At 43.3% G+C, this 11,339-nt stretch overlaps 1 long non-coding RNA gene across 1 annotated transcript; it reads right to left on the bottom strand.

Moving 5' to 3' along the window:
* Nucleotides 1-1,793: 1,793 nt before the first annotated feature.
* On the bottom strand, nucleotides 1,794-11,326 carry LOC111559507. Its single transcript, XR_002740503.2, has 2 exons — nucleotides 11,193-11,326; nucleotides 1,794-3,299 (listed from the first exon to the last, which is right to left on the bottom strand). It is a non-coding gene; the product is annotated as an uncharacterized LOC111559507 (long non-coding RNA).
* Nucleotides 11,327-11,339: the final 13 nt, after the last annotated feature.

Raw genomic sequence — 11,339 nt, 5'->3', positions numbered from 1 at the left:
TAGGACTTGGGCATGTCTTTTGGAGGGGGCACAGTTGAACCAACTGTATACCTCAGGGCCCTGGGCCTGCCATGTAGTGCCAGCCTCTGAAGGGCGCAGACTTTCACAGGGAGAGCCAACCTACGGGACCATCTGGGGGCGGACTGCTTTCACTGAAGATGCCCCTTCAAAATGCTGTTGCATTTTGTGCCCTTATGTTAAGCCGACTTCACCACCGGGTCTGAAAAAGCACCTGTGAGGACCTGGCTGGCCCAGGGCCTCCCCTTGGACCAAACGCTCAGCCTTCAGGGTCATATCATCTGAGACCAAAGGGTGTGGGGAATTCTTCCCTCTGCAGTTAATGTCTCAGCAACTACCCAGAAAGGAGCTTCTAAAGAGGGTTGCGTGTGCTTGGGTGTGCAGTCAACAAGAAGCCAGGCTAAGCCCGTCCATAAAGCACACAATTTCCTCATCTCTCCCCCCTGCGGGATCATAAAGAGAATTTGGCCCGGCTCTGCCAATCCTAGACCATCCCTGTGCTATGGCCCCTCAGTCCTGAATGTGCAGGCCAGCTCCTCAGGGAGGGCGGCTGAGAGTCTGACAGACAGGGATGGGGCACAGCCTAAACTTACAGGCGGTGGGTAAGTCCCTAGACTCCACAATCAGTCTGGATTTGAAGCCTAGACCTGCCACTGACCAGCTATGTGATTCTGGGCAAATTCCTCAACGTCTCCCAGCTTCGTCTAAAGAACGGGTGGTTGTGCAAATTGTTACTTTTCTGGGTAGACGGCTCACCAGGTGCCTGGCTCACAGTGTGTGTGCTCAGCAAGTGCCCGTTGTTATGGTTATTACTCAGAGGAAGGAAACTGGTCGCACCCCTTTATCTGAACCCCCCAAAGCTGGTCACACCCCTTTATCTGAACCCCCCCCAAAGCTCAGGGCTGATGGATTGGAAACAGAACTGCCAACCAGTGCCCTCCACCCCGTGAATTCCTCCACTTTCTAGCCTAATTGCCATTACAGATGGTTTTATTTTTCAATCATTGACACACCAAGACTTTCTTTTCATGATCTAATTTATGTAAAATGCAAGGTTGGTTCTAGAAACAGGGAACCAAGGGGAAGGAAGTTATTAGAAACTGCTCTGCCTTGTCTCCTGACCATTTGTCCTGAATATCTGGAAGAATTTCTACCTATCGCCTCCTCAATCCGTAGCTCTCTCGTTGTGTCCTCGGAATAGGAACTAATTTCTCTCCAACAAAAGAGCCCCGGTGAGGCATGCGGAATAGTTGACAGAAGGCCTGGCAAGTAGAACGCAGCTCTAAGGTCTGTGAAAGAAAGGACCAAATGCCTCCCATATGTGGGGTCCTGACTACGTGGCATGACAGGGCCCGGGACACACAGCATTTAGTCCTATTCCTGGTCCCAAAGTGAGAAGAAATCAGGACGAAATCTGCCTCCCCTCACCTCCTACACAGTCTTGTAGGAGTTAACCTAGCCCACTCACTACCCCCTAATCATCCTGCTTTTCTTTCCCTCAAATGCCCAAGTTGTTCCCACCTCAGGGCCTTTGCACAGGTCGTGCCTCTTGCCAAATACATTCTTCCTGGGGTCTTTGCAAGGCTGGCCCCACTGCATCACTCAGGTCTCAACTCAGATGTCACTTCCTCAGGGGTGATGCCATCTAAACACTCCCCACCCTTCATTTGCAAGTCACGTAGCTAGTTTTATTTTCTTCCATCAGGGAGCAAGAATTTCCTGTCCCTTTCAAGGTCCTTCTCATAGGACCAAGTATCAAATTGACATGAGCCAGATTAACAGGAGAAAAGAAAATTTAATTTTGTATGTACAGGGAATCCACACAGACATGGGGATTCCAAAGAGTCAAGGAAAAATGAGGTATCTACGTCATCCTGAACAAGGAGAAGGGGCTAGAGGGGTTCAAAGGGAAGGAACGCAATTCACAGGGAGATGAAAAAGAGCAAATGTTTGGTCAACAAACGTTTCCTGGGCCACTAAGAAACAACGGGACAAAGAGGACTTTGGTCAAACAGGCCTTGCTGGATTCCTCCCTGTTCACTGTATGTAGTTCATAGTATAAAGTCGTTATCTGCGGAGATAGCTCTCTTCCTGGAGTGAGTCCTCTAAATTCTTTTTAGGTAGCTGTAGGGGAGGGTCCTGAATCTACTGGGTTTTGATTGCTTTTTAACTTCAAATAATCTTCATGACAAAGTAGTCCATCTTGGGGCAGCCTGACCTTGGCCCCTACGCTTCACGGTGCTCTGTATTTTGTCTTTTTTTTCTATGTTTGCCAACTTATTGCCTGCCTTCTCCTCTGTGGAGGGCAAGGGCATCTGTCCTGGCAAGAGGTATGTACTGTGAAGTTTCCTGAGTGCTGAGGGTAAAGAAGAGGGGAAACGTGGGGAAGATTTCCTGGGTGTGGTGGTTACTGAACAGCGAATACTGTTTGGAGAGCTGCAGAATGGAACAGCATTCCAAGGGAGGGTCCCAGCAGAAACGAAGGTTCTGGGGCCAGGATGATGGTGCAAGTTCTGTAAGCACAGTGGGTTCATCCTGAGGTTGAGCAAATGACATCTACTATTATTACTCTAGCCTCATCAAATGCTGCCCAGGACCGGGATGGGAAGAGCAGAGAGGAATGTACCCAGGAGGGGTACAGGAGGGGCTGGAGCCCTGGAAGCCAGGGAGAGGTCGGGACCAGTAGGGGCTGAGAAGCAGAGCATGAAACACAGGACCCCGGGGTCCTCGCTCTGTGTGCTAGAGCAAGCCTGGGAGCAGGAAATGAGTCACCAGAGGCCCCCAGGGCAGACGGCAAGGTGCACCTCTGAAGTGAGAGGCCACAGTCAAGCTACAAGCCCTGACTCTCACAGAGAGGGAGGCATTCTTTAATAGCTATCTGCTGAGTGAGCGGTGGGTGAGTCAATTTAGAAAGGGTGGGAGAGGCAAGCGCGTGCGGTGCTGATCGCTGCTCCCTGGCTCATCTCACGGAGCGCATCCGTCCGTCTGCCAGGAACCCAGGTCGCTGCGGCTCAGCAACAGGCTGTCCGTGGCTCTCTCTTTGTGGGAGTAGGCTGAACTGTCCACTCCCCACCTGTCTCTTAAGGAAGCTGGGAGGATCATCTGGTTAATCTTTCCAAAGCTCTTTGTAGACCTTTTGTGCAGAATGTCCCAAAGATTTCTGGAATAGTGATACTGTGCTTTGAATTCATGTGGCTATTTTCTCTTGAAAACCTTGGACGGCCTAATTGGCGATGGAGTGGATTTTCTTACAGTATGGTTCGGCTTCCGTTTCTTCACCTCTAGAGACATATAAGGTGAACTTTGCCTTCAGGATCTTAATCAGGACCACGTCCTTACTCGTTTATTGGATGGTTAACCCGTTTATTATTGAGTTGTAAGAGTTCTCGCTATATTCTAAATACAAATCCTGTGTCAGTTATATAGTATCAATATATAGTATAGATATAGTAAAATTTTTCCCAATCTGTGATTTATCTATTAACTTTCTTTCTTGTCTTTTTTTTTAAGAGAGAGAGAGAGAGAGAGAGAGAGAGAGAAAGAGAAAGAGAGAGAGCACGAGTAGAGGAGAGGGGCAGAGGGAGAGAGAGAGAATCTTAAGCAGGCTCCACACTCAGCACAGAGCCCGACGTGGGGCTTGATCCCAAGACCTAGGATCATGACCTGAGCCAAAATCAAGAGTCAGACACTCAGCTGATTATGCCACCCAGATGCCCTAATCTACTAACTTTTTTTTTTTAATTTTTTTTAACGTTTATTTATTTTTGAGACAGAGAGAGACAGAGCATGAACGGGGGAGGGGCAGAGAGAGAGGGAGACACAGAATCGGAAGCAGGCTCCAGGCTCTGAGCCATCAGCCCAGAGCCCGACGTGAGGCTCGAACCCACGGACCGTGAGATCGTGACCTGGCTGAAGTCGGACGCTTAACCGACTGCGCCACCCAGGCGCCCCCCTAATCTAACTTTTTGATGGTGTTTTTTGATGGGCAGAACTTTTTAATACTGTGGAGTCCAATTTATCAACATTTTCTTTTATGCTTGGTGTTCTCTGTGTCTTAGGTAAGTAAATTTTGCCTCCTATATGCTTGCAAATGTAATCTCCTATGTATTCTAGAAGCTTGATAGTTTTGGCTGTTACATTTAGGTTTATAATCTATCCAGAATTAATTTGGAGGTAGGGTGTAAGGTAAAGTCAAGATTGATTCTTTCTACATGGACATCCAGTTGCTCTGGTACCAGATGTTGAAAAGATTTTCCTTTACTCCATCGAATTGCTTTGGCAGTTGTAGTAAATACAAATGGACAATTTAACTGTGGGTCCGTTTCTGGACTCCATTGATGTACAGGTATATCCTTATGCCAATACCATATTTTCTTGATTAATGTACCTTATAGTAACCCTTGAAATTTTGTTTAAAAATTCTTTCATCATTTATAGTTATTTTATGGTAACTTTTGGAGCTTGTTCAAAATTAAGCATTCTAAGTCCTTTGTGCTTCTTTATAAATTTTAGAATCTGCTTGCAAGTTTCTATAATAAAAGCCTTCTTGGACTTGATTGGGATTGCATTGAATCTATAGATCAATATAGGGGAAAATGACATCAGGTAACAATATTGCTTTCCAGTCTATGGACATGGTATACCTTCCTATTTATTTGGATCTTCTTTAATTTCTCAACATATAGGTCTTGATCATATTTGTTAAATTTATCTCTAAATATTTCCTGATTTTGATGCAACTGTAGTGTTTTATTAAATTTCATTTACAACTGCTCATTGTTAATATATAAAAATACATCTAATTTTTGTATATTAACTTTCTATCTTGCAACCTTACTGAATTTGCTTATTATTCCTAAGATTTTGGGGGAGGGGGTTGGAGGGTTAGATTCCTTGGGATTTTCTACGTATGCAACCATGTCAACTGTGAATAAAGACATTTTTACTTCTTTCTTAAATTTTTTTAATGTTTATTTATTTTTGAGAGAGAGAGACAGAGTGCAAGCAGGGGAGGGGCAGAGAGAGAGGGAGACACAGAAACTGAAGCAGGCTCCGGGCTCTGAGCTGTCAGCACAGAGCCTGACACGGGGCTCCAACTCACAAACTGTGAGATCATGACCAGGCCGAAGTCGGCCACTGAACGAATGAGCCACCCAGGCGCCCCTTCGCTTCTTTCTTTACACTCTTTATGTTTTTCTTTATTGCACTAAGCCCTTCAGTACTATGTTGGAAAGAAGTGGTAAGGGTGGAAATCCTTGCCTTACCCTCAATTTTAAGGGGATACACTCAGTTTTGCATCAGTTGTTATGAGCTGAATGGTGTTCCCCCACCTTATTCATATGTTGCAGTCCCAATCCACAGTACCTCAGATGGAACCGTATCTGGAGACAGGGTCTGTACAGAAGTGACACAGCTGAAATGAGGTCATTGGAGTATACTCTATAATAATTGGACTGGGATAAAAAGATGGATAAAGACCATGTAAGAACATAGAGAGAAGACAGCCATCTACAAACTGAAGAGAGAGGCCTCTGAAGAGACCAGCCCTGCTGACACCTTCATCTTGGACTTCTGGCTCTCAAAATTGTGAGAAAATAAGTCTCTATTGATTAAGCCACCCAGTCTATGACAGCCCGAGCAAAATGACACAGACATTGAGGAAGTGCTTCTTATTCCAAGTTTGCTGAGAATTTTTTTTTAAATTATAAACAAAGCGTTGAATTTCTCAATGCTTTTTCTTTTTTGTTTTGGCTTCAACTGAAATGATTTTTTTTTAAGTTTATTTATTTTGAGAGAGACAGAAACAGCACAAGTTGGGGAGGGGCAGAGAGGGACAGAGAGAGAATCCCAAGCAGGTTCAGAGCCCAATGCTGGGCTTGAACTCATGAACTGTGAGATCACGACCTGAGCTGAAACCAAGATTCAGATGCTCAACTGACTGAGCCATGCAGGTGCCCCTGAAATGAGTTTCTAAAAATTTTGTTAATGAGGCAAATTACATTGATTCATTAAATTAACTAAAATAACTCTAATTTGCATTCCTGGGATAAATTCTTTAAAAAAATTTTTTCTAATGTTTATTTTTGAGAGAGAGAGAGAGAGAGTGAGTGAGCAGGGGAGGGGCAGAGAGAGAGGGAGACACAGAATCCGAAGCAGGCTCCAGGCTCTGAGTTGTCAGCACAGAGCCTGATGTGGGGTTCCAACCCATGAACCGTGAGATGACCTGAGCTGAAGCTGGGGCTTAACCAACTGAGCCACCCAGGCACCCTTTGGGATAAATTCTAGTTGGTCATAGTATGTTGTACCTTGTATATATTGCTGAGTTTGGCTAACATTGTCTCAAGGATTTTTGTGTCTACGTTTATGAGGAATATTAGTCCGTTTTTTATTTTTGGTCATAACATATTCTTTTCTGGTTTGGCTATCAGTCTCACTCAAGGTTGAATCAGAGAAATAGAACCAGGAGGAGATGCACTAAGGGACTTATTGTGAGGAATATGTAATTGTGGAGGCAGATGAGGCAAGTCTGACATCCCTAAGGCCATCAGGAGGGGCAGGCCAGGACTCCCAGGCATGAGCTGAAGCTGCTGTCCACAGGCAGAATTTCTTCCCGGAAGCACAAACTCTGGTCTAGATTAGCCTCACCCAGAGCATCTGGGATAATCCCCCTTGAGTAAAGTCAACTGATGATGGACTTTAATCACATCTGCAAAACACCTGCACAGCAAACTCAGCGTTCCGTAACTGGGGCGGTGGTACAGCCAAGTTGATGTGTCAAGAAGACCATCACGGTGTGATGCTGGCCTCATGAAATGAGTCGGAAAGCCTTTCCTCTTTCTATACTTTTTTTTTTTTTGAGATATAATTCATATACCATAAATTCACCATTTTAAAGCGTACAGTTCTGTGGTTTACTGAAGATTTACATGACACTGTGCAACCATCACCAGCGTCTAATTCCAGAAAAGAAACCCTGTCATTCATGAGCATTTTCCATTTACTCCTTCCCTCAGCCCTTGGCAACCACTAAGCTACTTTCCGTCTCTACGGATGTGCCTGTTTGGGACATTTCGTGTTAATGGAATCATACAACAGGGGGTCTTTCGTGTTGGGCTTCTTCCACTGAGCTGACATTTACCAGGTTCATTCCTGCCGCGGCAAGTACAAGGACTTCACTCCTTTTTAAGGCTGAACAATATTCCATTGTATGGATGTAGTGCTTTTGTTTATTCATTCAACAGGTGACGGACATTTGGACTGTTGCCACTTTTTGACTATGAAGAAGAACGCTGCTGTAAATATTTGCATACAAGTTTACGTGTGAATACGTATCTTCAGATCTCTGGGGCACATACCTAGGAGTGGAATTAGTGGGTCACATGCTAATTCCATGTTTAACATTTTGAAAAAAATACCAACCTGTTTCCTGACAGCGATGTTCCAATTTCACCACATCCTCACCAAACTTCTCCTTTTCTGTTTTTTTTTTTAATAATAGCTGTGCTGGTGGGTGTGAATTCATGTCTCATTTTGATTTTGACTTGCGTTTCCCTAATGACTAATGTTGTTGAACATCTTTGCTTGTGCTTCATGGTCATTTTTGTATCTACTTTGGAGACACGTCTACTAAAATCCTTGGTCCCTTTTTAAAAAAATGTCCTTTCTAATGCTGAGTCGTAATAGTTTTTTTCCCCCTAGTTCTAGCAGAGACATGATTCGCGAAGTTTTTCTCTTATTTTCTCTTCACTTCTCACTTTCACTTTCTTGATAGTATACTTTGAAGCGCAAAGCTTTACATCTTGCTGAAGTCTAATTTACACAATTTTTCTTTTGTTACTTGTACTTCTGGTATCATAGCTAAGAAATTACTACCTAATCTCAGGTCCCAAACCTAAGAGTTTTACATTTAGCTCTTTGATCCGCTTTAAGTTCGTTTCTGTATATGCTGTGAGGGAGGGGTTCAACTTACTGTTTTGCATGTAGACATCTAGTTGCCCCGGTGCCATTTGTTGAAAACCCTGTTCTTTTTTCTCTATTGGTGGTCTTGGCATTCTTGTCAACAATTGGTTGGCTGTGTGCATATGGGTTTGTTTCTGGCCACTCCGTTCTACTTATGGACTTTTTAACCCCCCATTCCATTGATTAACATGTCTGTCCTTAGGCTAGCACCACACTGTCTTGATTACTGTAGCTTTGTAATAAATTTTGAATACAGTAAATGTTAGTTCTCTCAATTTGATCTTCCTTTTTAAAATTCAATGTATTTAGGGGCGCCTGGGTGGCTCAGTTGGTTAAGCGTCTGACTTCGGCTCAGGTCATGATCTCGCAGTCCGTGAGTTCGAGCCCCATGTCGGGCTCTGTGCTGACAGCTCAGAGCCTGGAGCCTGTTTCAGATTCTGTGTCTCCCTCTCTCTCTGCCCCTCCCCCATTCATGCTCTGTCTCTCTTTGTCTCAAAAATAAATAAACGTTAAAAAAAATAAAATTCAATGTATTTAAACTAAAAACAAAAGCAGTTCACTCATTTCTCCCACCCTTCCCCCCACCCCACCTCTGGTAACCGTCCATCTGTTCTCCGTATCTATGAGCTTCACTTTTTTTATTCAAGATTCCACTTATAACAGAGATCATAGGGTATTCGTCTTTCTCTGACTTATTTAGCATATTGCCCTTGACATCAATCTATGTTGTCACAGATGGAAAAATTTCATTCTCGGTCTTATTTAATATCTCTCTCTCTCTTTTTTTTTCTTTCTTGCCTTTCCTGACTTCTTGTGATTACCTCAACGTTTCTTAGTACTCAGTTTTTCTTCCTTTATTTAACTGTACCTCTTTGTTTCATTTTATTCATTTATTTATAATATATTAATTGAATACCTGACATCTTCATTTCTTTGATTTCTTGAATCTCCACACCAGCCATTAGCTTCCTTGAGGTGGCAAGAGTGAAATTAATACAGGGAAGGTCAAAGACCTGACTTGAAAGAACTCTACCACAATAAGATGAGAAGCTTAGAGGAAGAAGAAAGAAAGTAGAAGGTGAGCAGAGGGATGGAGGGGAGAGCTAGAGGAAGTAAAGGCAGACAAGAATTTCAAGAAAGAAGTGATGGTCGAGAGGGGAATAGAATAGAAAATTCCCCCCAAAAGATATGCAAATGGCCAATAAGTACATGAAAAAGATGCTCAACAACATTGATCATCAAAGTCAAGATCACAGTAAGATACCACCTCACACTAATTAGAACTGCTATTATCAAACTCCTCTCTACTGCCCCCCTCCAAGCCCCAGAAAATAAATACTGGCACGAATGTGGAGACATTGGAACCCATGTGCATTGCTGATAGGAATGTAAAATGGTCCAACCACTGTTGAAGACATACGTATGGCCGTTTTCCCCAAAATTCATAAAATTACCATACGATCCAACAATTCCACTTCTAGGTATGTACCCCAAAGAACTGAAAGCAGAGATTCAAACAGATATTTATACACCAATGTTCATAGCAGCATTATTCACAATAGCCAAAAGGTGGAAACAACTCAAAAGGCTATCATCAGAAGACTGAATAAATAAAATGTGGTATATACATACAAGAGAATATTACTTAGCCTTAAGAATGAATGAAATTTGGATATGCGCTACAACATAGTTGGACCTTGAAGACATACTAAGTAAAATAAGCCAGACACAAAAGGACAAATATTGTACCTAGAATAGCCAAATCCACAGAGACACAAAGTGGAACGGAGGCTAAGTGTAGGAGAGAATGTGGAGTTAGTGTTTAGCTGATGCAGAGTTTCAGTTTAGGATAATGAACAAGTTCTAGAGATGGATGGTCGTGATGGTCACACAACAATGTGAATGTACTCAATGCCACTGAACTTAAAAATGCTTAAAATGGGGGGCGCCTGGGTGGCTCGGTCGGTTAAGCGTCCGACTTCGGCTCAGGTCATGATCTCACGGTCCGTGAGTTCGAGCCCCGCATCCGGCTCTGTGCTGACAGCTCACAGCCTGGAGCCTGTTTCAGATTCTGTGTCCGCCTCTCTCTCTGACCCTCCCCCGTTCATGCTCTGTCTCTCTCTGTCTCAAAAATAAATAAAAACGTTAAAAAAATGCTTAAAATGGTAACTTATGTATATTTTAGTTCAATAAAAAAGTAAGAAGAAGTGCCCGCAAAAGCACTGCATTTCTTATTTTATAGATAAAGGAAACACAGCACAGACTAAGGAACTTATTCAAAGTTGCACTAGGGAAGGGCAGAACTAGAATTTGCCTACAGAGAATTCAAAGGCTGTGGTCTTGACAATTCGCCACATTGTCTCTTTCCAAAGTAGTCACTGTGTTAGTGTTTATAATAGCAGAAATATGGAAACAACTTAAATGTCCAAAAATAAAGCTCCATTGTGAACTGTTATAAAGCCATTAAATTTATGTTTTGAAAGACTTTTCTACTGACATGGATATCTATTTACGCATTAAGTGGGGAAATGGTAGTATACAAAAATGAACGTACGTTATGAACCAAGTTATATATTTTTTTTAATTTTTTTTAACTTTTATTCATTTTTGAGACAGAGAGAGACAGACCATGAACGGGGGAGGGGCAGAGAGAGAGGGAGACACAGAATCGGAAACAGGCTCCAGGCTTTGAGCCATTAGCCCAGAGCCCGACACGGGGCTCGAACTCACGGACGGCGAGATCGTGACCTGAGCTGAAGTCGGACGCTTAACCGACTGCGCCACCCAGGCGCCCCAAGTTATATTTTTTTAAAACGACATGCATTTAGCTTAAGTATGTTTGAGCATAAAAAGAAGGAATTCTAGGGCTCCTGAGTGGCTCAGTCGGTTGAGCATCCAACCAGTTCAGGTCATGATCTCACAGTTGTGAGTTTGAGCCCCACATGGGGCTCACTGCTGTCAGCGCAGAGCCCATTTTGGATTCTCTGTCCCCTTCTCTTTCTGCTCCTCCCCTACTTACACTTTTTCAGAAGTAAATAAAACATTAACAAATTTTTCATTGGAATCTTACAATCGGAATTGTAAGATTCGAAGTGATTTCTTCTTCACACTTTTCTGAGTGTTTTCTGTACTAGTTATCCAATTGCTGTGTAACAAATTGTCCCCAGACTTAGCAACTTGAATACACAACGAATATGTATTTTCTCTCAAGTTACCATGGGTCAAGAATTTTGGAGCAGCTTCATTGGGTAGTTTGGGCTCGCAATTTCTCATTCGGATCAGTCCGATGTCAGCAGAGGCCATGCTCACTTAAAGCTTAATTGGGTTTGGAGCTTTTGCTTCCAATGTGCCTCATTTACATG

The sequence above is a fragment of the Felis catus genome, chromosome A1, assembly GCF_018350175.1.
Source record: "Felis catus isolate Fca126 chromosome A1, F.catus_Fca126_mat1.0, whole genome shotgun sequence".
Classification (NCBI taxonomy): Eukaryota; Metazoa; Chordata; class Mammalia; order Carnivora; family Felidae; genus Felis; species Felis catus.
This window is presented reverse-complemented; position numbering and strand designations above follow the sequence as displayed.